The sequence below is a fragment of the Carassius gibelio genome, chromosome A8, assembly GCF_023724105.1.
Source record: "Carassius gibelio isolate Cgi1373 ecotype wild population from Czech Republic chromosome A8, carGib1.2-hapl.c, whole genome shotgun sequence".
NCBI classification, from domain to species: Eukaryota; Metazoa; Chordata; class Actinopteri; order Cypriniformes; family Cyprinidae; genus Carassius; species Carassius gibelio.
This window is the reverse complement of record NC_068378.1, coordinates 8,262,814-8,277,912: the sequence shown is the minus strand read 5'-3', so window position 1 is coordinate 8,277,912 and position 15,099 is coordinate 8,262,814. Positions and strand designations below refer to the sequence as shown.

Below are 15,099 nucleotides of genomic sequence, written 5' to 3'. Positions count from 1 at the left end.
ACTGTGAAACATGTAAAGTTATGTGAAGCATCTAATCCTAACATGAAGTCATACTCTGACCCACTGTTGTGAATATTATGGTGAGGTCCTTGCTAAAACCCAGCCCTACTGAACCAATGATGAAACAGGTGTGTATATATATATAAAAAAACATGTAGACTCAATTCAGTACAATATAACTTTATTGGTCCCCACATAAGTCCTGTATAAAGGAGAACACATTGATGGTGCCAACAAACAACAATAATAAATAAAAATGGGGTGAATGAAAATAACAAAAAGATCACAATTTTCTTCTTACGTGTGAAGTGTGGTCATTACAATAAATTTGCAGCATATGTATGTATTGTGTGTGTGTGTGTGTGTGTGTGTGTGTGTTTGTATGGATGGGTTGGGGGCCGTCAACACAGTAAAAACAACTCAGACAAGTAACAAGATACATCTTCAGGGTGTTAGCATGGTGTCTTCACATTGGCAGTGAATGCACATGTTCTTTTTAAAGCCACATGCTGTGTGTGACCATGATTGGCACACTGTGCACTGAGACCATGAGCGCCACTTCTTTCTTGCATTCTTCTTCTTATCATCATGGATGCGGCAGACACAGCACAAATTGCCTCCATCTACCAAAGGAAAAACACAAATATTTTGAAAGTCAAGCTAGTTAGTTTAAATCATACTCATCACTATATTTTAAGCAACATCAAACCTGAAACAGAGGGGTAACTAAATTTTAATTTAACAAATCTCATGACCACTTTGTTCTTCAGCTGCTTCAAGTTTGAGATGGTGGTATGAGTCTTTGACAATTTCTTCAATGTGAGAATATTTGATGTTGATAGCCTTGTAAACAAAAATCAGCTGGAATATTTTTAATAATGAAATTTTAATAAAGGAGATAAACAATCCAGTTGTCTAACACAATTTTCTGCACACACCACAATTGCTGTTGATCATCCTTCCATCTAATACTTTAAGAATACCACTAATGCCTGGCAAATGAATCCTGTTTCCAAACCTCTAACTTCAACTTCTTTAAGTGCATTGTAATTCGGGCATCCCTCACCTCATGTGCCCTCAGTGCTGCTGCCTCTTGAATGTATTTTTGCTTTGCATCTTCCCCCAATGTGGCGCACCTGCCCTTAATATCATTCATTGTGCCTGAAGAAAAAATAGATGCACAGAAAAATTTAACGCATTAGTCAGCATCTCCTTTTTAAAGTAAATTCATACAACGACAATCAGTACTTGGGTTGTGAAAACCATTTATCTGTAACAACTCTGTAAAAACAAGATAACGTGTAAAGTAGATGCCCTGATGATTCTTTTCAATACACTCAGCATTCTTAAACTGATGAATGCAATTTGTGTGAGTGAAGTACTTCCCAAATACTATCATGAAAATCTGTTTCATGACGTTTCATGACCCTCATAAACCTTATGTCAACAAGGCCACCATGTATGAAAAGAAACAATTTAGTATAAAAAAATAAAATTTGTAAACTTTTTAAGTCTTTAAATTTTGTTTCTCACCTTTGTTTTTGAATATGTCCCTATAAAAAAGATTGTAATCCGACAGCTCTCTAATGTGAACTTTGGCCTTTGATGGCCGGGGCTCAGACGAAGCATTAGTCATTTGTGATCTTTTGTAATTACCTATCCAGTTCTGAAAAACAAAAAAATAGCAAAAGGGTATTACACCAATTAAACCGAATGTTAACAAAACACTTCATTTATACAAGCAGTGCAGCAGAATGATATATTTATTTGACATGATGTTTGTTAGTGTGTCACAAAAGTAAACCTTATTTCTACGACACTGGTGTCCAAACCAGTAGCTGATGCAGCTCTTGGTATTAATTCTGAACCAACTCGTGTCATTCCATCCTTAAAACATGATTTCAGGGTTTCCTTTTGATTCCCATTAATGGGAGTTCTCTCTTGGTGAATAACAACAAAGAAAGAAATAGATAGTCAGTAATAAATCAGTAATAAAAAAAAAGACAGTGTTGCAGATCACACCATCGTTCTCAGACACTCTTGCCTAATGCTTCTAGATCAGCAACTGTAAGGCTTACCTCTCTCGGCCATCTTCAACCTAAAACACAGACAGAGAGAAACTTGCACAAGACAGATTTGTGAACAATAAATTCTAAACAGCCCAAAACCAAATTTTGGATAGTTCAACAAAGACATAGAGCACGGAAGTAATAAAACAAACTTGCCACAGAAGTCAACCAGCTGGAGATGTATGCTGTAAAGGGAGACAAAAAAGTTAGGTAAAGAGACATTAATGTAACACAGGCAGGCAGACAGACAGCTAAACAGACAGACAGACCTTTGGGTTTTATTTTTCAAGTTCAAGATAGATATATATATATATATATATATATATATATATATATATATATATATATATATATATATATATATATATATATATATATATATATATATATTATAAATATATACACAGCTAGCAAGCTTTAGAGAGAGTGAGAGAGAGAGAGAGAGACAAGACAGACAGATAGACACAGACAGACAGCTAAATATATATATATATATATATATATATATATATATATATATATATAGAGATAGATAGATATAGATATAGATAAATTATATAAATATATACACAGCGAGCTAGCTAGTATAGAGAGAAAGAGAGAGACAGACAGACAGACAGATAGATAGATAGATAGATCCAAACCCACAGAACTTTATTTTACATTCTAGTCAAGATCCCAAGGTTTCCAAACAGCCGTAGAATACATCTTGTGTTTAATAATTCTCTCAAGTCAATATGGGTTACATTAGTCCTATGATCAGGCTTCAGTGAGGAGTTATCGAGCATACACAATAGCCTGTAAGAGTGTAAAAAGTCATTTTGACAGTTTAACTCGAAACTAAATTCCCCCATTAGCTTCAGACGTAAATACACACTCATATTAGCAACGTTAACATAAAGACACGCTAATAACGTAATATGGTCTAGCGATAACGTTTGCAGACACATCGCAATACGGTTATCTCATGTCAACATTAATGACACGCAATACGAGTGTATGCATTGTTTTCCATTACAGTTTAAATGCTCAGTTTTATAATTTTAATAGTCTTACCTGAAAATATTAAGCAGGAAATATCGCAACGTTGCCGCTTTCATCCAGTAGACTTCCGATTACAGGTGAGCAGGAATTCTGGGATTGGATCTGGAGTCTTCTCTTGTATATTTGTGGGTGATCAACCATTTGGATGGATGATCACGGCCTTCTGAGCCTACTAGTAGGCACAGGAGGCCCCTCCTGGCCCATTTCTATGGGCTGATAACCGCTGATAACGCCCCATTCAATTGAGTGATAACGTTCGAATCGGGTGGCTCAGATTAGTTTTCAATCTTCCATTTAAAACAAAACATTTACATTCAGGCTAATTTTCCTTGTTTAATGTCTGAATTGAGTTCTTGCTCAGAATGCTGAATTACTTTTTCTAATTTTTCCCTTAGACAATTTACATTATATTATTTGCTGTATTTTTATGGAAGGCAAACAAACTTATAGTTTCATGGTTTTATGCCATCATCTTCTAACTCGGTTTGAACATTAATTTCAATCTACATTAGTGGCTACTGAATTAGCACCCAGTCAAGAATTTCCCAATTCTTGCAGCAACATCAGTCCCACTCTATGACTCCTACAGTCTCTGGAGAAATAGACTAAATTGGGTTTTTTTTTTACACAATTCCTACAAACAAAAAGAGAACAGACCAAGCCTATGCTTCTACAATCTCTTTATGAACGGACTAAATTGTTTCTTAAACAATTCCTACAGACATAAAGAGAAAGGACCAAGCCTCTGCTCCTACAGTCTCTCGATGAACGGACTAAATTGTTTCTTAAACAATTCCTACAGACTCCAGAGAACAGGATTAAGCCTATAATTACACATCTATGGCTCCTACAGTCTCATGAGAATGGACTAAACCTCTTTCTTGAATGATTCTTATAGACTCAAGAGGACTGGACTAAGCTATAAACACTTTTTCTATAGCTCCTACAGTCTCAGGAGAATTAACTAAATAATTTAAAAGGTTCCTACAGACTCAAGAGAAAGGCCTAAGCCAAACATTTCTTAAACAGTCCTACACTGGTTATTATGATTACACTACATACATCAAATGATCTGCTTACTTATGAAAAAGTGTTATTTAAGTTATTTTAGAGAGCTGTTTCACTCACCAAATTAAAATTTTGAGACTGGATCAAGTTGATTCAAATAACTTATGTCCACTGACACGGTCTGTTGATCCTCAACACAAAAACTGTAGAATCTCCAAAACTCTTTTGTTCACTTCTTTTGCAATTGATGAGTTCTCTTCTTGTCAGCCTCTCCTGGCTGGCTTGCCAAATTGTTAGATTTTGCTGTATTTGACTGAGCAGTAGTTTGGGTGGCTCGCCAATGTACTAGATTTCTCTAATACATAAAATAAGTAAGCTTGACCAAAGTTCTTGTGGGGAGAAGAATTTATTAAAGGTAGCAGTGTAGCAGGATTTCAGCAGTGATGTTAGCATGTCATGTGAGAACAGACCTTTATACCTGTTAACAAATGTGCTAACAAATGATAGTGAGACAATGATAGTGAAACCTTTTGATGACTTGAAAGGATCTCCCATGGAGAGCCCATTCATTGACCTGATGTTGACCTAAGAGGCTGATTATATGGGCCAGTTGTTTCACACTATTGTGAACAGAGTACAGTTGCCTACAGTTGATTCCAAATACATTCAACCAAAGTTAATTAAAAACAAATAATCTTTCAAGGGGTAAAAGAAAATAAATTTGATTCATTATAATTTGTTGTCTCATCAATATCCTGTTCATCAGTGATCAACGAATTTTTGATACCTGTTATAAAATTAGCTGAAACAAAATGATTATAAAAAATATCAGCCTTGTTTGTAATCAATCTCCGGTCCACTTTTAAAACTTTTGGAAAGTCAGTAGATTTATTTGTCCCTACAAGAGCTTTTGTTAATTTCCAAAATTTAGAAGGATCGTTCATGTAATTTTTAATTAGATTAAGATAATATTGACTTTTAGAGCTTTTTATCAATTTTGTGCACTTTTTTCCGTAGAAATCTGTAATTGGACCAGTCCTCATCACTATTTGTTTTCTTTGCTTTGGACCAGGCTAAATTTCTTTGTTTAATAAGATTAGACACCGATTCACTGAACCAAGGATAATTTTTTCCACTCACCCGATATCTACGTAAAGAGCATGTTTATCACAAATTTTAAGAAAGGTAGATTTAAAATAATCCCAAGCATCAACCACATCAGGTATAGATGAAACCAACTGTAAGTCACTATTATACACATCATGCAAAAAAGCTTGTTCATTAAAATGTTTGAACTGTCGTTTAAATATAAATCTGGGTGAACTCTTAGGCAACTTAAAAATTTCTCACACAAAATATTGCACAATGATCACTAAGGTCATTACAAAAAACTCCTATCGCAGAAAAAACATGAGGTATATTAGTTAAAATAATATCAATCATAGATGATTTGCTCATACTCTTTCCACTTAGCCGAGTTGGTGAACATATGGTTGTTCCAAACACAAGGAGTTACATATGTCCTTAAATGAATCCGATGACTGAGACAACCAGTCCCAGTTTAAATCTCCCATTAAAACTAAATCAAAGTTAGACCAACTGTGCAACATATTTGCAGAGATGTATAGTAACTAAGTAGAACTACTTCACTACTGTACTTAAGTACTAAAAGGCGGTATCTGTACTTTACTAGAGTATTATTTTTTTCCCCTACTTCCACTTTTACTTCAGTACATATTTTCGATGAAGGTTTGATGAAGCTGGCACATCATTGAGTGGATCAAGCGATTAAGAAGACTGCGCGTGCTGACTGAACTGTTGTGAAGAGAGAGATGAACACCGAGCCGAGACAGATAATGACTCGTTCACGAGTCAAGAACCGGTTGCATCGGTGTTCGGATCCCCAGTAGTTCTTTCTGACAGATTCAATAAAACGGTTGAAGAAAAAAGTTCACCGGTTCTTTTGCGCTCGATGTAATGACGTCATTGGCGATGATTGCAAGCCTTCGGTTTGCCGGCGCTCATAACATTAGCACATAATCAGTTCAGAATCAATCACCAAAAGAATCAGTTCGGTCCAGCGCTCTGTGTGTCGGTCTGCTTCACGCTGAATCACACATGCGCAGTATCATCAGCTCCTTGGTTCTCGAATCGGACACGAATTCGTAAACGGTTGTTGACTCGTGAACGAGTCAGTCTTTTGTTCATTATCTGGCTCGGCTCGGTGTTCATCTTCAGTTCTCTCTTCACATCAGTTCAGTCAGTATACTGTTTGAGTAAATGAATTACTCCGGATATTGGCTTGTTTTAACTCAGAGGGAGTGTCAGCCACATTAAAAAAGTTAACAGCTTAAGTCATTTGTGGATTAATGTGTATTGGAGACGCGAACCGTTTAAAACGATTCAGTTCGATTTGGTGAACTGTTTCAAAAAGATCCGGTTACATCTAATGATTCGTTCACGAAACGGATATCACAAACTGCTTTGTTTTGAACTGTCTAACAACAGACACGGAAGAGAAGACAATGCTGAATAAAGTCGAAGTTTTTGCTATTTTTTATATTTAACTGACCCTCTGATGTCACATGGACTACTTTGATGGTGTTTTTCTTACCTTTCTGGACATGGACAGTATACCGTACACACAGCTTCAATGGAGGGACTGAGAGCTCTCGGACTGAATCTAAAATATCTTAAACTGTGTTCTGAAGATAAACGTCTTAACTTACATGTTTGAAACAACATGAGGGTAAGTTATTAATGACATAATTTAGCAAATTGGGCGAAATAACCCTTTAATCTGTTTTTTTTTTTTTTTTTTTACAAAAAGTTACAATCAAAGGAATTGTGATTGTCTTTTAGGTTAATCATTTGAAATAGTAAAAACAATATGTTCAAACTTTTAACTACTTTCTTTAATAACTACATAACACTATACTTTTACTTTTACTTTCAGTACTTGAGTAGTACATTTTAAAATAGACTACTTGCAATACTTAAGTACAAAAAATGTTGAATACTTTAGTACTTCTACTTAAGTGTGGTGCTTATAGAGCACTTCAACTTCTACTCAAGTCACTTTTTTGATAGAGCACTTGTACTTTTACTCAAGTATGGGTCTCTAGTACTTTATACATCTCTGCATATTTGTAAGCAATGAAATTGCTTCACTTGAATCTGAAGGTGGGCGGTAACAACCGACCACCATCATGTCAGACCCATTAGGTAAAAACATTTTAATAGCTAAAAGTTCAAAACATTTTAAAATACTGACTGACTCAGTACAAATACAATTCATATTTACTTCAGTATAAATTGCAATCCCTCCTCCTTTTTTGCTACGATCTGCTCTAAAAACATTGTAACAATAAATATGCACCATATCATCTGTAATTTATTTTTTCAGCCAAGTCTCTGTGAGAATTATGATATCAGCATCGGTCGAATCTGCCCAGATTCGAACTGCGTCCAACTTATTTACCAAACATTAAGATGGAAAAAGAGTATACCATTACTTGATTTTAGTTCCTCTGGTGTTTGAAGCTGAGCCAACTCTGGGCCTGGGTTTGGATGAATGTTACCTGAAAGCAGTAGTAAAAGCACAAACCATTCTCTACGCCACCACGCTGCAGCTCGGACTGTTGCCGCTGCAAATAGATATAGCATAATGGGTCAGTTTTCCATTTTCTCTGACCAAAAGGCAAAACAACCTTTGTGGTGGATCACCAATCCAAACGGGCCATAAAGAGCAAAATTCAAAGCCTCTCAGCGACACAGCCAAATCTCTGGTTCATTCTTCAGTTGTCTCAGCACTTGATACCCACAGACACAGCCCAGGTATGTTACCCTCGTGACCAACAGACGACATTTCATCCACACCAACCATGAACGGCTCCACGATCCGCTCCGTAGTGGCTTCATTACGCGACACCCAGGTGCAAGTGCGCGTCCCTTCCACTCAACAGCGAAAGGCCCGCCGCCAACCAATTGCATTCTCCATATCATGGAGCAAAGTAGGCATATCGGTATAAAAGTCCACATTTTTCAAACATGGGATGTTTCCAGACTACAATTAATTTATCTTCAAAACTACTTCAAAAACTATTTAAAAGACTAACAAATTAACAAAAACCCACACGTGTGACATGCACCACTTCTGAGTGTGCTGAGAACAGTAGGTGTGCTTTCTATAACAATATTGCACACATTAAAAAAAAAAATCTAATTAAAAATAATTGCTATTTAATAATCTGCAAGTGGACACATATGCCGTCAAATAAATTGCAGGTGGACATGCACCATATGTGGGGAAATTAACCAAAATATTTTTTCTGGAAATTCTACATTATCATGGGATAAATCTTACATTAATTGACTCTGCTGAGTTGACTGAGTACAGTGCAGGTGTTTTGATCAACAATATTGCATATATTTAATTAAATCAAATTGAATAGATTTGCTATTTATTAAACCTCAGGTGGACACATATGTCAATGTCAATGTCAATTTTATTTATAAAGCACTATTAAACAACCACTGGTTGACCAATGTGCTGAACAACAACAATATAAACATTTTAATAAGACAAAACATAATAATACAATAAAACAATACAGTAGAAAATGCTCTAAATCAAAAAGGTATGTTTTCAACATAGATTTAAAAACAGATAGTGAAGGTGCAGATCTATAGCGTCGATAATGCTTTGGGAACGCATTCTGCATGAGTGCGTCTGAAGCATCCACGTCAACTAGTCCAATGGCGAGAGTGAGCGTCAGGAGTGACGTCACGACCAGGAATTGATAAAAACCCCAACAGGAGCAACCGGTGTTAGCTTTCTGTGCCTCAGCAAGCGATCTGTGTCAAACCTGTCTGTCATATTTACTGTTGTCTTGTGCAAAGTTTATATACAATGGCTAAGCAACTATTCAAACCGTGTGCTTCTCCCTGCCCGCGTTATTTATCGGGTGGGGATACACACGAGCTTTGTGTAGTTTGTTTGGGAGTGGAGCATGCGTTATCAGCCTTCGAGGAGACTGATTGCCCGCATTGTGAGAAGCTTTCGCTTCGCATGCTCCGCTCCCGCTTGTCACTCTTTGATGAGAAGAGCGGCGAGCCTCGCGCTCCTCAGGGTGCAGGACCCACTTCTGCTGTGGCAGAATGGACAATGCATTCCTGGGGTTCGCAAATGGATCTCTCAGCGGGGTTGGAGACGGGTCCGAGGGCCCTTTCTCCTCCCTTACCTGGGAGATCCATAGCTCAAACTCCCGTGTCAGAAGCCCGCCCCGCGGCTTCTTCCACCGGGGGGAGAGCCCATTGCTTCGTTGCTCTAGCTCCAAGGAGTTAGATGTAATGGGCAGTGAAGGTGACACAATCAGGGGGGAAGAGGATTCACCATCTCTTTCCCCAGCATATGAGGAGTTGGTTGATGTCTGAACATGAGCTGTAGATAAGTTACATATATCTTGACCATCTGATAAACTGAGCGCTCATCCTAAAAGCAAATTAGATGAGCGTTTTCTGTCTTCTAAAACATCGCCTACATCACGGGGTCTCCCTTTTTTCCCTGATCTTCACAGTGAGCTGTCTAGATCGTGGAATAAGCCATATTCATCACGTCTTTTCAGCCCTCAAGTGCGCATTTATTCTGATATTAGAGGGCTGAAAGAAAATGGCTATGAAGCGATGCCCTGGGCGGAACAGACGCTCGCGAGCTATCTTTCCCCTGGTTCAGCATCATCTATTAAGAACCCGACTTTGCCCATGAAGCCTTTAAAGATCACATCTAATTTAGTGGGTAAAGCTTACACAGCAGCAGGTCAGGCTGGAGCTTGCCTTCACTCGATCGCTTTGCTTCAGGCTTATCAGGCTGAGCTGCTGGGGGAGTTAGATAACAGTGAGGGAGTCAGCCGTGACGAAATTCGCGAACTTCCTCGGGCTACGGATTTATCTCTCAGGGCGACTAAAGAAACAGCACGTGCTATTGGTAGACCTATGGCTGCTTTGGTTTCTACAGAAAGACACCTTTGGCTTAATCTTTCAGATATTAAAGGTAAAGATAGATCTTTTCTTTTAGACACTCCCATTTCTCATGAAGGTCTGTTTGGTGATGCTGTGAATGAAGTGGTTGAAAGATTTCAAGAAAATAAAAAGCAATCTGAAGCTTTTAAAAGTTTTCTCCCTCACCGATCTAATCCTGATGCTGCTGGGCGTGCAAGGCAGCCCCAGCCATCATGCTCCTCATATCGTGTTTTTCAAAAAGAGAGTGTTGCATCTTACGCTCCTCCTCAAAAATCACAGGGACCGAAAAGGTGGGACCGAGCCAGTACTCACAGCCAAAGCAATCTAAGCAGAAGCCGGATCTGAGGACCGTTCTTCTCGCTAAGAAAGCTTCAGCTCAGAAGAAAAGGTCCTGACACCAAATGGGTCAGACCTGTGAGGGCAGCCCCAATCGAGATGGTGCGGTGTACACCTCAGTATACGGTGCCCGTCCGGTCTCGGTGCTCTCACGGGGCTGTCCTGCCAACCCGGCCACCCTTGGTGCCTCGGGGCGCAACGGTCTCCAGCGGGTCTCTGGCGCTGTGTCTCCCAGACGCTGCATCGGGCTCGCTCCCTCTGTGGGGGGTTCAAGAGCAGTTAGCTCGGGTGGTTCCTGCGTTCGGCTTCAGGTCCCCGAACTAGCTGTTCAAATTACACCAGAGGCCAGCCTCGAGAGGCTGGTTCCCTTAGTAGAATGTCTGACAGAATGGAAAGGTCTGCCAAATATATCTCAATGGGTCCTGCAGATAGTAGAGAAGGGTTACAGAATCCAGTTCGGTTCTCGTCCCCCACACTACAACGGGGTGTTGCTTACAGTAGTGCATCCCGAGCAGGCTCTGGTCATGGAGCAAGAAGTGAAATCTCTTTTAGCGAAAAATTCTATAGAGCAGGTGTATCCTCCCGACAGGGCATCGGGTTTTTACAGCCGTTATTTCATTGTTCCAAAAAAGGATGGAGGGCTGCGTCCAATTTTAGATCTTCGTCTGTTGAATCGTACACTTCAGAAATTAAAATTCAAAACGCTGACACTCAAACAGATTGTGACTCAAATCAGATCCGAGGACTGGTTCGTCACAATAGACCTAAAAGATGCGTACTTCTTCTTTCGCCCGCTCGTGTAGCCAACATCCTCACAGCCACATCAGAGCTTAAGCTAGGCTAGTCACGCACTGTAAAACAGTTCGAGAGATTGTTGGGTCTCATGGCAGCAGTGTCCAATGTGATCCCCTTTGGCCTGCTGGGCATGAGACCTTTATAGTGGTGGCTCAGGACCAGAGGGTTCTCCACAAGGGGAAACCCACTTCGTACGATCAAGATCACGCGGCGGTGTCTCCGCGCCTTGGTCATATGGAGAAAACACTGGTTCCTGTCCCAGGGTCCGGTATTGGGAGCTCTTTGTCATCGGGTTACCATCTCGACAGATGCTTCCCTTACCGGCTGGGGAGCTGTAATGGAAGGCCGCTCAGCTCAGGGTCTGTGGGAGAGCCATCATCACTCTTGGCACATCAACTGCCTGGAGATGATGGCTGTCTTCAAAGCTTTGATGCACTTCCTGCCAGACCTGAGGGACCATCATGTGCTGGTCCGCACAGACAATGCATCGGTGGTCTCTTACATCAACCGTCAGGGGGGTCTGCACTCGTGCCCACTCTGCAAATTAGCGCACCAGATCCTCCTGTGGTCCCTGGGGAAATTACGCTCTCTGAGGGCAATGTATATACCAGGGACTCAGAATATTTGGAGCAGACACCCTGTCGAGGCAGGTGCTGAGGCCAGGGGAATGGAGGCTTCACCCTGAGGTGGTGGAGCTCATATGGGAATCTTATGGCCAAGCAGAAGTGGATCTGTTTGAGTTTTAGTACACGACGCACTGTCCACTATGGTTCTCCCTTACTCATCCAGCCCCCCTGGGGTTGGACACTATGGTACAGACGTGGCCGAGGCTACGTCTGTACGCCTTTCCCCCTGTTGCTCTGCTCCATGGAGTTCTGGAGAGAGTCCGCCAGGATAGAGTAAGTCTACTTCTCGTAGCTCCACACTGGCCGAGTCGAATCTGGTTTGCGGACCTGATTCATCTCCTCGACGGTCCTCCCTTGGAGATCCCAATCAGGAAAGACCTTCTATCTCAGGCCGGGGGCACTATATTTCACCCCCGGCCAGAGATTTGGAAGCTTTGGGTGTGGCCTCTGAGGGGGCGCAACTCATAGAGAGTGGTCTCTCAACTGAGGTTGTGGAGACCATTCTTAGCTCCAGAGCTCCAGCTACGAGGAAACTTTATAGACTCAAATGGAATGTTTTTTCTTCTTGGTGTTACCAACATCAGTGTGACCCCATCCGCTGCTCTGTTGGCTCAGTTCTTGAGTTTTTACAAGACCGCTTCACTTCTGGTCTATGTCCATCCACCTTTAAAATTTACGTGGCGGCCATCTCGGCTTTCCACGCCACAGTGGGTGGTGCATCTCTGGGTCGAGACCCTCTTATCTCTCGTTTCCTTCGTGGCACCTTGAGGCTGAGACCTGCAACTCGTACTAGAGAGCCGGCCTGGGACCTGGCTATAGTTTTAGAAGGCCTTTCTAGGGCTCCTTCTGAACCCCTAGATTCAGTCTCTGAGAAGTTTCTTTCGTTTAAGACTACTTTTCTCCTTGCTATTTCGTCCCTTAAAAGAGTCGGAGACCTTCAGGCTCTCTCGGTTTCTCCCACCTGCCTTGAATTTGCACCTGGGATGGTCAAAGCATTTCTCTACCCTAAGCAGGGATACGTCCCTAAGGTACCGACCGTTGTTCCGAGACCTATTGTTCTGCATGCTTTCTGTCCTCCCCCGTTTGCATCATCGGACCAGGAAAAGTCTAACCTCTTGTGCCCGGTGCGAGCATTGGACACTTATGTTCATCGGACTTCTTCTTTTCGGAAATCCGATCAGCTGTTTGTTTGTTTCGGGTCACCTAAGATAGGTCTTCCTGCCACTAAACAGACATTTAGTTAGTGGATAGTTGGGGCTATCCTTCTTGCCTATGAGTCTTCTGACCTACCGTGCCCTTTGGGGGTCAGAGCTCATTCTACTAGGAATATGGCGGCCTCTAGAGCCTTATTATCTGGGGCCTCTCTTCAGGATGTTTGTGATGCGGCAGGCTGGTCCTCGCCACTCACATTCGTCAGGTTTTATAGCCTAGACCTGGACACTACTCCCGGGTCTCAGGTTTTTAATTCTTGAGGCGTTGGTTTTTCTGGCTGACACTCAGGCACTTGTAATATGGCGGTTTGGGTATTCTCGTTCCCAAAGCGTTATCGACGCATCGGTTACGTCTGTAACCTCGGTTCCCCGAGACGGAACGAGACGATGCGTCTCCCTGCCATACTTCCATCGTTCCTGTGATCGACTTGCTTCGGCACTGTCGAAGCTAACACCGGTTGCTCCGGTTGGGGTTTTTATCAATTCCTGGTCGTGACGTCAATCCTGATGCTCACGCTCACCATTGGACTAGTTGACATGGATGCTTCAGACACACTCAATGTGAAGCTCTGCAGAAAGAAAGAGTGCATGGTAATTTGATCAGCTATTGGCTGTGGTTTGGCTTTGTTGCAACAGATGGTTCTGTTGTGGTGTAGTTTGTTTGTGGAGCTGTGAGTGTGTCCCTGACTAAGGGTGACAATATGCGCCGTTCATACGGGACACGTCCCAGTCAAGATTTTAATATTGCCTAAAATATCCAGGTTTTGGCTATTTGCACTGTACAGGTTGATCGTTGTGTCACATTCATGAGAGCTATGAAGAGCAGAGTAGAATTGCTCCTTATGCTTTCAAATCGCTTTCACATGTTTGTTTGTTCTTTTGACTTGAAGCCCTGTGGCACACTTTTTTTAAAATCTTTTTTTGGGGGATTTGTGCGCAGCGACGCTTCAAGTCAATCGAACGAACAAACACGTGCGCATATTTGCATTGCTTTGATCGTTCCCTCTAGATCTCACCTTCTCACACGCAGCCCCATGATTGGTCGATTATGTATGATACCTGCATTTTATTGGTCAAACTGCTCTATATGTTTTAGGGATTATTAAAATCCTGGCTGGGACGTGTCCTGTATGAATGGTGCATATGGTCACCCAGAGCTGTTTAGTTTTGCTTTGCCTGCTCATTTGCTTTTTCTGCTGAGCGTCTACTAAATCGTCCATCTTGATAGAGTGCACTGGTCAGGGCAAAATGAAACACTAGTTCACAGGAAGTCCTAACGGAAGCAGCTGATTGGATGTTCAAATCTATAGCTTTCCCCTCTTGTCAAGCCCTCTGGATACTGTTAGCTGCCGATCGACCACACCTGCTTTGGATTACCCTTGTCTTGCCCTTGATATACCTGTGTGCCATTGTATAACCCTTGCCTGTTTTGACCTTGTTTAAGAATAAAGCTTTGTACATGGATCCACACATCTCACATCTCATCAGCCCCGTAACACAATACTCAGCTGCACAGGGATCCAGCAGTTTTTCAGAGCAACATTGGCCAGGTATGTATGGACACAGCATGTATATTATTAGCTATTAAATAAGGCCTGCTGCTGATTTTTTTGAGTCAAGCCAAGTCACCACTGATCTTCACGAGTCAAGTCAAGTCACTGTTGATCTTCATGAGTCAATTCAAGCCGCAGCTGATCTTCATGAGTCCAATCAAGTCACAGTTCATCTTCATGAGTCAAGTCCAGTCACAGCTGATTGTTAGGGGTCAGTTCACATCTCTGCTGATCTGCCATAGCCTCGTCACATCTCAGCTGATCTGCCAGAGCCTCGTTACATCTCAGCTGATCTTCCAGAGCCTTGTCATGTCTCAGCTGTATGTCAAAAGTCTTGTCATATCTCAGCTGTTTGTCCAGAATCACATCACATCACAGCTGATCAACCAGTCATCTCACATTACAGGTGATCATCCAGAGTCATGTCACATCCTGT

General features: G+C 41.4%; 1 long non-coding RNA gene across 2 annotated transcripts; it reads right to left on the bottom strand.

Annotated features, from left to right (window-relative positions):
* Positions 1 to 164: 164 nt before the first annotated feature.
* On the bottom strand, positions 165 to 3,382 carry LOC128019207 (uncharacterized). 2 transcript variants are annotated; one of them, XR_008185105.1, is made up of 5 exons: positions 3,126 to 3,382; positions 1,805 to 2,254; positions 1,534 to 1,666; positions 1,067 to 1,161; positions 165 to 623 (listed from the first exon to the last, which is right to left on the bottom strand). It is a non-coding gene; the product is annotated as an uncharacterized LOC128019207 (long non-coding RNA). The 2 variants fall into 2 exon arrangements; XR_008185104.1 differs by lacking the exon at positions 3,126 to 3,382 and having other exon boundaries at positions 1,805 to 2,395.
* Positions 3,383 to 15,099: the final 11,717 nt, after the last annotated feature.